The 13622-nt window shown below is 31.5% G+C and overlaps 1 protein-coding gene across 1 annotated transcript in view; it reads left to right on the plus strand.

Moving 5' to 3' along the window:
• The first annotated feature begins 2663 nt into the window (after nucleotides 1-2663).
• Ip6k (Inositol hexakisphosphate kinase) overlaps nucleotides 2664-13622 on the plus strand; it is a 36850-nt gene continuing 25891 nt past the window's right edge. The window contains exon 1 of the mRNA XM_964486.5: nucleotides 2664-3097. The gene's annotated coding sequence lies outside the window, so the exon portion shown is untranslated. The remainder of the gene's footprint in view (nucleotides 3098-13622) is intronic.

Here is a 13622-nt window from a genome sequence, read left to right on the forward strand (position 1 = left end):
GAAATATATATCCACAGCCTTTAAATTGTTAAAATACAATCTGTTTTTGAACGTTTTGGAACTTGTAAATTTGTTCATACACTTACAAACACCATTTCTGTTATTATAATACTTTAATCGGTTTATCTGACCTACCCGACCGACGGGAACCAATTCAACCATCCCCGGGAACCAATTCGACTATAATTAGAGAGGATTACCGAATTTGGGAACCAATTCGACTCGTCCCGGGATAACTTTATTTTTGAAAAAAAAATTTTTTTTTTGAAAAATACATTGTTGTAATAAATGTAACTATAGTAATTATACTAGAAATAACTAATAATCGGGGGTTTATCAAAGGTGTAAAATCCACTCTTAGTGAAAATTAGAAGAAGTGGTATTATAAAAATAATGGTAAAAGTTAAACGGTACATTATTTACATCATGTAATACTGACGACTAATAAGAATAACAAAAATCTCAATTCATTCCAGACACTTCAGAAATGTTCCTTGAATTCAATAGCTATTTACCTAACGAGTTTGGAAATTGCTTTACAAACAAGTTAGGTACAATATTTTTTGGAGCGAATATCTTAAAAAAATAATAATTTTATTGCTTTTTGCTGATGGGTTGGTAACAGGTCAAACAATCATCAAATTGACATGAACTGTCACTTATAATAAAAAAGTGTCGTTTCCAACTCAATGGTAGCGATACCAACCTATTAAATGGCTCTAGCCATTGTTGCAAAGTAAAAAACACCGCAGTCCCGGAAAGTCCGTTTCCCACATGCTGGAGCGTATTACTGGAAAAGATTTGTTGGTTGTTGAGGACAGGGAGTACTTGAAGTTTTGTACTCAAAGCGTCATTATTGTAATCATCAATTATTAAATGCCTGACTAGCTGATCACGTGACCAAATTGAATCAATCAGATGATCTTTACGAAATTAGTTTTTAACAGCGCATTAAATTTTAATTGAGCCTTCTATAAACCAGCTCATATTATCCGGCGACTATTAAAGATTGTGTACAAATGATGAGAACATAAATTTGAAAATTTTTGATAAAGTCGAGAGAGAGCATAATTTGGTCCAAAGTAAAAATGTCCAAACTTTTTCTGTGATTTTGTCCATTGTGTGATTTTACGTTGTATTATTTTACATTGGACCATTTTAAATTAAAATTAAGATTTCAAAATTGTCACCAACTTAACAACAACAACACTCCTTAATAGCATAGTCAACCGATATAACTATGCTAAGAAAAAAGTTCGATTTGTCAATAATTTATCATTTCATTAACAGGACTGTCTTTTCATTGTAGTGTCTTTACTTTTGAAAAATCGGACTTATTTCTTGCGCACAAAAATGTTAAGGTGATAATTGAATCTAAAACAGCGACTTTAATTTTAAATACAAAAAAATCAAGGGACTTAGACCCAGTTTTTGGTAACGGAGAGATAAACTTAAACCGCAGTTAAAACATTAGAAAACTACATAACACAATTAAACATCTTTTGCTCAGTTATGAGTTATGACTATGTTTTTTAAATCTTTTCTACTTTTTAGTCTACTTTTTCCTCTTGGTCGGAGCATCAGGAGTAAAAAATGCAGCACAAGAGCAAAAAAAATCGGATTTGTCTTCGGAAATAATTAGTTTATAAATTCTACTGTACCATTGGTGGACATAAAAAACTGGTATTTCCTCACTGTGTTATCAAACATTTCAATTGTCATCGAAGACAAAAATTGTTAGGAATTTAAGGATAGCATCCGGTGCTCCTTGAAGCTAAAGAGTTTCTAGATCAACTGTTATTTATACCGTGCGATTTTCTAAAATTTTCAACTAGTTATTCATGACATGACATTAACCCTATGTCCATTACGAAAATAACAACATGAATTTTCTATGTTCTTCAGTGAACATTTTGGACATATTGACAGATAAAGGGATGCTGAAGCTTTACAGCAATACATTTCACTACTGAGGTAAGTGTCATGGATAACTTAATACAAACATAACACAAATTACATGTTTCGTCCAATAATCAGTTGATAATCTTCAGGCAATGGCAATACTCAATGTCCGACTTATATAATTGCCATGCTTGTACCAGTTTGGTACAACCTTGGTGAACTCTAAGAATTGTTTTAAAGTTTTTATAGTTCGGAATGTATGCACATATTGTAACAGTTTCGAACAAAACAGATTTTGGTGTGTATCTCACATTAGACATTTTCAACTCTTCTAAATGTACTTGACTACTCGGTTTGACAAGGTGACATTAAAAAAATGCCAATCAAGAGTGTTGTTTCTCAGAGTTAACTGGGATTACACATTGATTTGATAACACTTTTGTTGAATATTTATTCAAATATCATTGATAACTGATGACTAAGTACACGGATCTCTTCCACTTTTAAAAGTTCTGCACTTCTGCATAATAGCCGGTTTGAAATTAATTCTTTTCTTATCATCAGTTGATAATAATAAGTCATGGCTGAAATCGGAAGTCTCACGTTCGACCTTGAAGGTCATTAGCAACAACCAAAATACCATAACCAAAACAGAAAAGTGCGAACTGCAAATTCACAAAGAAACACACCAAAACAGTCACGTGACAATCAGCTGTGCTCGAATAAAAGCGCATGCGCGCTCTGTTTCACCAACATTCAATAAGAAAGCGTTTCGACCTCGCGTTCAGCCAGTTTTCTTCAAACACAGTTCAACGAAGGACCGCATTTCACATTTATTTATTTATTTTTTTAACAACACGACGTTTGTATTATATTTTGTACAGGAAGTCTTAAAAAAAACAAAAATTCGATCATATGTTGATGAGGTGTTCAATTTTCGTCAGAGGCCACTTTCACAATTCGTCATGATCGTAGCGGGAGTGAAACCCGTTGTAATGTGACCAATAGTTCGTTTGCAGTGTTTCTGTGTTTGTTTTTCTGTTTTCTGTTGTTGAAAAGTGCAGTGTGAGAAGAACTGTGGGCGTGATTTCAGCCCCGAACTGCATCGTAATCGATAGTGTTTTCAAGCAACGTTGCCACGTCACGCAATTGAACTGACAACGTCGCACAGCTGACCGGGACATCGTACTTTGTTGTAAGTAGACAACCCAGTTTTTACACCTTGTGGAATGTCACGCCATTGATGGTAGCATTGCATTACCATTAAACAAATGTGTCATGATGATGAATGAATCATTATTGATGTGAACACGAGCGACGAGCAAATCGAGCTGCACCCTCATCGGCTCAAGGCCAACCTAGATGTGACAATTTTTCCGACATTCGCTTTACCTCTTTCATAAAAAGTTGAAATAACTGTTCCCAGTGTTGACAACTGTTAAAACTGTCAGAATATATCAGGTGGTTTAAGTTTTACCACCACTTCAAAATTAATTAAACGAAAATTATGTTTTGCTTAAGACAGGAGAAAATTAAAATTTCGTACAATTCTTAAATTCTTTACTTGTATAGGTACGTTTCTTATTTACAATTGAACGTAATTTTAATGTATACAATGAGTTTTGATATTATTTTTTGGTGTCATTTAAAATTGGTTTATTACTTACCAAGAATACCAAGTTGCTTACCAAATACTCTATAAGGGAAAGTCCAACTGTGTATTATTTCTAAGCTTGTTACAGTCGTATCTCTCTATAACGAACGTTTTATTTTTATAACTTAAAATACATAATCGAGTAAGCCAATGTTAAACTTACTAAGCTTATTTTTTGTGTTGAAGTGTATATGAAGTATATGAAGTATATGTGGCAAAAGGAATCGATTAAGTAACAAAAAATGCATAGTTTTTCCAAAAGAAATATTTTGGACGTATGGTCCCAAATGTTGAGAACCGCTGATCTGGGATGATATAACTAAACGACAGACGTAAATTATCCACTTCATAATTCTTGAATATTTGTTTGTGTTTTGTTATTAAATTTTACAAGAAAAAGAAAATCTGCTAGAACGGGGGTTTGAACCTCCCTCCCAAATAAACATGCTAGCAACAATTTTGAAAATTTTTGAAAATGTTCCTGCGCTTCAGCTTTATTTTGTTCATTTTATTTAACGAAACCATTAAAACTGCTGATAAAGTACCATAAGCCACACAGTGGCTCTAAACAATTGGGTACCTAGCCTCATTTCAGAATGTCATTAGAATTAATTAAAGTAAATCAATTTTTAGTCACAATAGTATGATGATATTAAGTACTTAATTAATTTTAATTATATGCAAGTGTATAAAAAAAACTCAAAAAATTTTACATTGAATTCTGTGATTTTCGTGTTTGAGGCACACTTTTAAAAAACTCACTCTGTATATAGTATATGTATCGTTTTGATTCATAAATACAAAGATAACTTGTTTTTTTGTATTGGAAATATGGTTCACATTTTTTCACTTGATATAATATTTTTTCATATCGTTCAAAACTTAAATTTAGGGAACCTCTTATTAGTTCGAATTATGTAGATTTGGTTGTGAAAGGAGAATATATTTCAGGAGTTCTGATTTAGGAGCAGAGTTCTGTGGTATTTATTCAGAAGCATTTCACTGACAAATTTTGTGACGATAATGATAAGAAACTCTAATCATAATTATAAAAATTTAATATTTTTGCCAAATTGACAAAATCATGGGTCTGAAGAGAGGAATATAATATTCTAATCGACCGATTAAAGTACGAGAGTAACAGCAGATTTACAAAACAACCTGAACATAGTTCGGACAGATATAAAATTATTGGAAGAATTGAAGCAAATTGGATAAATTGCATAATGTGCGACCTGTGACAGCAAATTACAATGTAGAAGAAAAGATTGTGAAAAAAAATTAAGTATTATGTATACAAAGTGATTACAATATTCATTGTTGAATTTAATTTCATTGTCATAGGCCACATTGTAACTACATATTTTATAAGTAAATACATAACAACAACAGCACACATTATACAGGATGCACCTAAAGTACCGTCCGTCTTTTATGGCTCCTTCTAAACGGAGCAAAAGCAAAAAGCAAAAGTTCCAATTAAAATGATGTTCTCTACCTTGGAACAGTCAAATAAAAAATTGTGGGACGATTAAAGACGATTAAACACAATAGACCTGCTAAAAACTTTTGGCATCAATTTTAGTAATGGAGGATAGACATCCTGGGACAGTCACTACTAGTAGGTTAGTAAACAGGATGTCTATTAACTTTGGATTATCAAGCTATCCATGTTTTTTGTCAATGTTTGAATAAAACATTTTTTTCTAATACGCTCTCTTCAATTTTAGTTTATTTTATAATAAATATTGTGAAAAAGTTGGCAACACAACATTGAATACAGAGATAATCCCTGGCATCTGATTTATTTAAATGTTAGTAATTTAATTGAATCTAAGGTACTGATTTTTTTGATAGATCGAAGAACTATAATAATGTGTTTTTGACACTTTTCCTGGCCAAATCTCCAATATTGTCAAAAATGGATATTTTAATCTTTCAATTCTTGTCAACTTTGAGATTTATCTTAGTTTGATAAGTAATTTTTCAAGATCAGAAAGCCATTGACAAAACCTTAGATTCGAGCACTTTAATAATTAATTGAACTTAAAATAAGTCCATAAGCGCAAAATGAAGTTTTCCATTTGATTAAGTTGTCTCAGTATATTTGAAATATTTATACCTGTAAAGATTTTTAATCTTTGGTGATCTCTGTATGACAATGGTTTGAAAAGATTAAAGTACAGTTTATTTAGAGATTAAATTTCAGTTCAAATAAAACGGCTAAAGATATGAAACAAATCTTATTTTGCTTTTTTGAACCTGGCCAACTTTATACCCAAACATCTCCATTCTTAATAAGAAAACACAGATTTTTGGTTTATAGCTTACAACTGTTGTTTCGTTAATAAGTTTTGGCATCTTGTCAAACTTCAATATCTGAAAATATGCACAAAATTCCAATTCGATTTCAATCATATTATGAGTGGGTTTAGATTGATAAAATTTTTCTGTTGGAAAATTAATATAAGACTTATGTACGAGTTCTAAAAATTAGTATTTCGTCGTTTTATTAAGGTAATGAGTTTTGAAACAACAATTTTTTATTTTAATAGTAATTTTTGCTATAGACAAAATCGATGCGTAAAATGCGTAATATTAAGTTGAATAATGAAGGCGCACCCTTGTTTCAAGGTCACTGACAAAATCAATGACAGTGTCGGTATGATGTCACAAGTAAATATGTAAATAATTAAAAAACCAAAACATTCGAATGGCTTGCAAATATTTATTTATTTGTACGTTTACAAAGTTCTAAACAAATAAATTGCGGTTCAATGACTTTTTTATTTGTCTTTGGATTTGGAATAAAGATTTTGGACACGTTTTTGCAATTATTATGAAAAGGTCGTGCTGTGAAGGAGAAACATTTCACATTGAAGAAGGTAATCTCGCGGTTTATTTTTTTCGGATAAAATTAAACATTCCCACTTTTTTCTAATTGTTGTTTTATTCATCGAGGAGAAACATTTGCCAATTTATTTGTTATTCTTTAACCCGGTTGTTACCGATACGACTGAATAAATTCCTTGGAAAAATCCGAGACAAAGTCTAAACGTTTCATATTCATATAATCATTTATCACTGACATTCTAAACGATGATTTTCAACTAAGAATTGCAAAACTTTCGGTTTCTTTGTGAGACCTTTCCAGAAATCTAAATATAATGAGGGGATTTTCAGTGTGGGAGGTAATGAAGAAGAGTTGGCAGGTTGGTGTTTTTAATGAAAAAATGTCAGTCTTCCGTGTCTTTCAAGCTATTTTTAAATGTCTGTTTTGGCCCAGGCATGTGAAAGATAGCGACAAAGATAAAGCAGCCTGATATTAGAGAGTCACGTTGTCTAGAGAGAAAATGTAGCAATAGTAGTAATTATGGTTATTATCGCAGATTTTTCCATTGTTAGTTTAGTCTCGTGTCCAGGAGGTGACTCAGAATAGCTCGTGTATTTTTCCATCAAATAGTACAACAGAGAGTAAAGATTCGAAAGTAGAAACATAGGATATAGGAAGTGTAAATTGTGTAATTTCATTCGTTTGCGAATAACTGGACAGTATTAAAAAAATATTTGTGCTATGGAACGAACCTATTTTTAATCAAACGTTACACAATCCTTCAAATCGGGAAATTGTTTTTTTAGTTCGAAACGTCAATCAACCTGCTTATCAGATACAAGTAATTTTAAACGTGATAAGAGATTTTATCGCCCACAAGTGTCAAAAACAATACTCGAAACTATTTATTGGCAATACATCAACTCTTGTCAATAAATTGTTAATAAATGAGGTGACCGTATTAACGAGTAAACATTTTCAACTGCTTTGGGTTCGTTGTACACCTGGCATTTATCCAGCTTTTTAAACTTCACAATCCTTTTTGTTTCGCTTTTTTGCGAACTGAAATCTAATTATGGAAAATTTGATATGCGAATGCTAATTCAAAAGTTGGAATAGGGCTTGGAAATTTAGGAATAACCGGGAATGTAATTTAACTTCTAAAGCGATTAAAAGTTTACAATGAAATGGAAAGCAGGGCAAAATTTTTAATAAATTACGTCCACCTCAAAGATTCAGTAAAAGGATTTATGAATTTTGTTATTCAATTTGCTTACTACTAGAGAATTGCGGAAACATGTCGATGTCCATACTTTATGTCTTGAAACTTAAAACTTACCTAAGTTTTGAAGACGTAGGAACACCAGGACCTCTTATAGCTATTCTTATTCCTATTCCTGTTCCTACTTCTACCTCCATTCCTACTTCTGCACCTATTTCTGTTTCTAATCCTGTTTTTATTCCTCTTATATTACAAAAAAAATCTGAGAAAATGTTAACTTCAGTTCTTTACCTTTTAAAACTTAAAATTTATTTACGTTTGAAGTCGTAAAAACAGCAGGATCTTTTATATTATTCTTATTCTCATATTATTTTTATTCCTATTCCTATTTCTGTACCTATTTTTGTTTCTAATCCTGTTCATATTTCTCTTATACAGGGTGTCCGTTTTTAGAGCTCTACCATGGGGATCTTAGTTATTATAAGAGGTACGAGAGATTAAATTAGGGCATAGTTGCGAATTTTTATGCCGACCAATTATCTAAAAGAAATTTTGATTTTTCGTTTTTGGATTATTAAAAAATCCAAAAATTTGTAATTTTTGTTTTTATTTTTTTAAGCGAAAACCAAACGAACTAGACGTTTTTAAGCTAGACATTCTTCAGGCACTTTTTTACAAACATTTTAAATCTCATTGCCTTTTCCAATACGTTCTTGATCTCAGAGTTACAACATTCAACTTTGGTTTTTCTTATGGAGGCTATAGTGGATCCTTGTATTTTTGATAAGTCTTTTTGTTCCTGATTACAAGGATGAATCACAATGATATCATAGAATATTACATGCTGATTAAAATAAAAAAAGCGTTTTTGCAAAGAGTGCTTTGGAAAAAAATCGCCAAAAATTTTGTTTAGCAAACTAGATTTTGACTGTTCTATTAAATTTAAACCTCCAAAATCTAGTTTGTTTTAAAACAAAATTGGTACTGTATTTTTCCAAGGCACTCTTTGCAAAATTGCTTTTTTCTCCATGTAAGATTCAATTATATCATATGATACCTCGTTGTAAACAGGAATAAAAACACTTTTAAAAAATACAAAAAGCGAATATGGCGTCCATAAGAAAAACTAAAATTAAGTGTAGTTACTCTGACATCAAGAACGCCTTGGAAAATACGGTGACAGATTTAGATTCTTTATTAAAAATGTACCTGAAGAAGGTTCTAGTTAAAAACGTCTAGTTCTTTTGGTTTTTGCTTGAAAAAATAAAAACGAAAATACAAATTTCCGTTTTTTTCAGTAATTCAAAAACTAAAAATTATATTTTAAATTTTCTCTCAGATAATTGTTCAGCATAAAAATGCGCAACTTTGTTTAACTTCCACGGTAGAGCTTGAAAAACGGACAGCTTGTATTACAAAAAAATCTGAGAAAATGTTAACTAAGTTCTTGACCCCTTAAAACTTAAAATTTTGCTAAGTTTTAGATCCAGGGATAGAACCTCTTTATTGTTATTCTGTTCCTATTTCTATCTTCAACTATTCCTTATAGAGTGGACAAAATGTTACATAGAGTTCTAAGTTCAAAGTTTTGAGGACGTCGTAGGAATCTCTCTAGATCTGTCATATTTCTATTCTTATTTTACTAAAGCTATCCTTAATCGTATTCCTATTCATTTTCCTATCCCATCTTATTCCTATTATCCTATACTATCTTAAAAAATATACAATGCTAAAGACAACAAAGCTTTTATATTAACTTTTTTAAGTTTTTACTCTCTTGATCTAAATATCTAATTAAAATATCTACAATGTGTTTTTAAATGATTCTCATCTAGTTAACTTTGAACTCAATATCCTCTGTCAATAAATATCAAATCTGTCAGTTGTGAAATTCAATTATTTTTTTTTATTTCGTTAAAATGCAACTAAATTGTTACACTGTGCAAGAAAACATTTATTATTAAAGTTTATTTCCGAACTGGGGACTTCATAAATGAAGAATGCTAATATTCGATGTCTAAATGCCTAAGCGGCATTTTCTAACTTTACATGTAAAATTCACATACGACTAGATGAGAATCATTTAAAAACACATTGTATAAGCAATGAAGATTTCTTTCTAAATAGTAGGTATTTGGTTCACCTTTGATTTTGTGTGCAATTTTTCCTAAAGAATTTGTAGTCAATTACTAGAAAACAAAAGTTTTGCATATGTTTTTTCGACTCATTTTATTATTGGTTTCACTAACTAAATTTATTATCGCTATTATTAAAAGTGACCTGAATTCTTTGAAAATTTGCGACGTTTTAATAGCAATAATAGTAAATCATTTAAAGGAAACGTCACAAGATGATTATAAGCATGTGTTTTTTTAAGATAACGATTCCAAAAACTGAAATCGAACGTTTGTACTGGGAAGTCCTCAAGGGACTTCCCCTCGCTATCGATTCCATAAATATGGATGACCTTTTCTTCTGACAAGGTTCGCTATTATTTCATTGAAAAATACGTAAAACGATCGATTTGCCCTTTCACACAAGTCATTATCCTCGAACATAGGAACGCTTGAACTTCGATTACTCCAACCTTTTATCATTTGCATTGCATCAAACGATTGCAGATAGCAGCAAACACAAAGAGATCGTACCAACAAGATCAAAGCACGCCTTGTTTTATTTTGGTCTGCCGGAGTTTAACGACTTGTTATTTTCTTGAATTTTTCGTTTTGGGAAGAGCATCATGTGCATGTTTGAGGACTTGCATCATTTTATGAGTTTCAAGGTTTTGCAAACAAATTGCGGTCGGTTAATGAAAGTTTCGCGGTGTGAAAAGGCTGTTATTTTGTGGTTTGGGTGAGAAATATTTTTTTACTTGTGTTGATTAAATTCAACAACATTCTAGAAAACTTTTAGTAGTAATAAAAAATATTAATTCTCTAGAACAAATTTGTCTTTCGCCATTCAGCGACCTATTCCTGTGTAGATTAGGATTATGATTATTTAATCCAATTGTTGTGACACGTGTAAGAATCGATTTACCCTTCCTTCATCATTTCCACTTGATTTTTGTTACTAACCGAACACTGTTTTTTATTGTTTGGAATACTTTTACACACTAATTTATTGTCGTTTGGTTTATTGTTTTATCCTCAAATAAACATGTTTGACTCAACTGCAAATAAGCTCGTGTTTTCTACCTACTTTATTGCTATGGAAAATTCCAATTTATTTAGCCACACCTTCCCAAATTACTTTTTCGCGTGGTTTTGCATCAATTATTCATTGATACAAATCAGTTGAGTAATTTTCTAGAAGCTTATGTATCGATCTCTGTTTAATATTTGACGCAATTTGTATGAAATTCTTGTTTTTCTAATCGTTTTAATAACACAATTTCGAGTCTGTTGAACAGGTCAGTTTAAACTTAGTTGTAGAACATTCCTTCGGCCTTGAATTTAAAAAAAATAAACGAGTCACGTCTTTTGTGACAGTTTTTGATTTGTTCGAAGTACTGACGTCATGCTCCACGTGTTGTTTTCAAATTTGTTTTGGTTGTTGAACAAACAGTGTGACAAACTGCCTTATCTCAATTATTGGATTGTAAAATGGCAAAATAAAAAACGTTATATTGTTTTTGGTCACGAAATCGATTTTATGCACAAAATACATAACACCAATTACTAACAAATTCAAATCTGAAGTAATTAATTAATTAATGGTCCAATTTGGTGTTTTTTTAATTGAAATAATTTTACAATGCGTTTTGATACTAAAGGGATTCTTTTTCTAATAAAAAGATGCTTTAGAAAATTTATAGTTTTATTCTGACCGAAAACGACGATTTAAACAGCAGTTTGTATAAAATCGCTTGATTTCGGAAATTTTCTTGCTTAAAAACTGAAAAACTCGCAGTAGAATTCTGAAATCGCTTTATTCTGACCGAATCCAAAGATTTAAGCACTAGTTTAATTGAAGACATTTGATTTTGAAGCTTTAGAAAATGTGAAATCGCTTTATCCAGACTGAAAACGACGATTTAAACACTAATTCTTTGCTTAAAAACTGAAATTTACAACAAAAAAGCTGAAATCGACTTGCTTTGACTGAATCCAACGATTTAAACACTAGTTTATTTGAAATCGTTAGATTTTTGACGATTCTTTGCTCAAAAACTGAAAAAGTTGCAGTTAAAACGCTGAAATCGCTTTATTTTAGCTGAGTCTGATGATTTTAACATCAGTTTACTTGAAAACATTCGATTTTGAACGATTTCTTTCTTAAAAACGAATCAAATTGCTTTAGAAAATCTGAAATCGCTTTATCCAGACTGAAAACGACGATTTAAACACTAATTTCTTGCCTAAAAACTGAAAAATTTGCCACAAAAACGCTAAAATGGCATTGCTCTGACTGAATCCAACGATTTCAACACTAGTTAATTGAAATCGTTTGACTTCTGACAATTCGTTGCTCAAAAAATGAAAAAGTTGCAGTTAAAATGCTGAAAACGCTTTATTTTAGCTGAGTCTGATGACTTAACATCAGTTTAAAACAAACAAATCGCTTTAGAATGTCTGAAATCGCTTTATTCTTACTGAAAAAGATGATTTGCGCAACAGTTTATTTGAAATTCGCGTGATTTTGGTCAATTTGTTGCTGAAAAACTGAAAAATTTGGAATAGAGAAGATGAAAATGCCTTATTCTGACCGAATCCAACGATTTAATCACCAGTTTATTTGAAATTGATTGATTTCTTATGATTCCTTGCTCAAAAACTGAATAACTCGAAGTAGAAATGCTGTACTTGTTTTATTCTGGCTGAAGCTGACAACTGTGGCATCAGTTTGGTTGAAATCATTTGATTTCGAACGATTCTTTCTTTAAAAACGAAGAAATCGTTTTAGAAAGTCTGAAATCGCTTTATTCAGACCGAAATCGACGATTTAAGCACCAGTTTATTTGAAATCATTTGAATTCGAACGATTTCTTCTTTAAAAACGAAACAAAGCACTTTAGAAAGTCTGAAATCGCTTTATTCAGACCGAAATCGACGATTTAAGCACCAGTTCATTTGAAGTCGCGTGATTTCGGACAATTCCTTGTTTAAAAACTCAAAAATCTGCAATAGAAAAGCTGAAATTGCCTTGTTCTGACCGAATCCAACGATTTAAACACCAGTTTATTTAAAATCGCGTGATTTCTGAAAATCTCTTGCTTAAAAACTGAATAATTTGCAGTAGAAAACCTGCAATTGCCAGGTGTCTAACTGAATCCAACGATTTAAGCACCAGTTTATTTGAAATCGTTTGATTTCGGACGATTCTTTGCTCATAAATTGAAAAAGTGGCAGTTTTGACGACTTTAGCACGAGTTACATTTGATTTCGGACGATTTCTTGCTTAAAAACGAAACGAATCGCTTTAGAAAGTCTGAAATCGCATTATTCAGACTGAAAACGAGGATTTACGCATCATTTTATTTGAAGTCGCGTTATTTCGGACAATTCCTTGTTTAAAAACTGAAAAAATTGCAGTGGAAAAGCTGAAATTGCTTCGTTCTGACCAAATCCAACGATTTAAACACCAGTTTATTTAAAATCGCGTGATTTCTGAAAATCTCTTGCTTAAAAACTGAATAATTTGCAGTAGAAAACCTGCAATTGCCAGGTTCTAACTGAATCCAACGATTTAAGCACCAGTTTACTTGAAATCGTTTGATTTTGGACGATTCTTTGCTCAAAAATTGAAAAAGTGACAGTTTTGACGACCTTAGCACCAGTTACATTTGATTTCGGACAATTTCTTGCTTGAAAACGAAACAAATCGCTTTAGAAAGTCTGAAATCGCATTATTCAGACTGAGAACGAGAAATTACGCACCAGTTTTTTTGAAATCGCGTTATCTCGGACAATTTCGTTGTTTAAAAACTGAAAAATTTGTAGCAGTTAAGATGAAATCGCCTTATTCTGACTGATTCTAACGATTTCTTGCTTAAAACTGGCAAAATTTGC

This window comes from Tribolium castaneum, chromosome 2, assembly GCF_031307605.1.
Source record: "Tribolium castaneum strain GA2 chromosome 2, icTriCast1.1, whole genome shotgun sequence".
In the NCBI taxonomy this organism is placed as follows: domain Eukaryota; kingdom Metazoa; phylum Arthropoda; class Insecta; order Coleoptera; family Tenebrionidae; genus Tribolium; species Tribolium castaneum.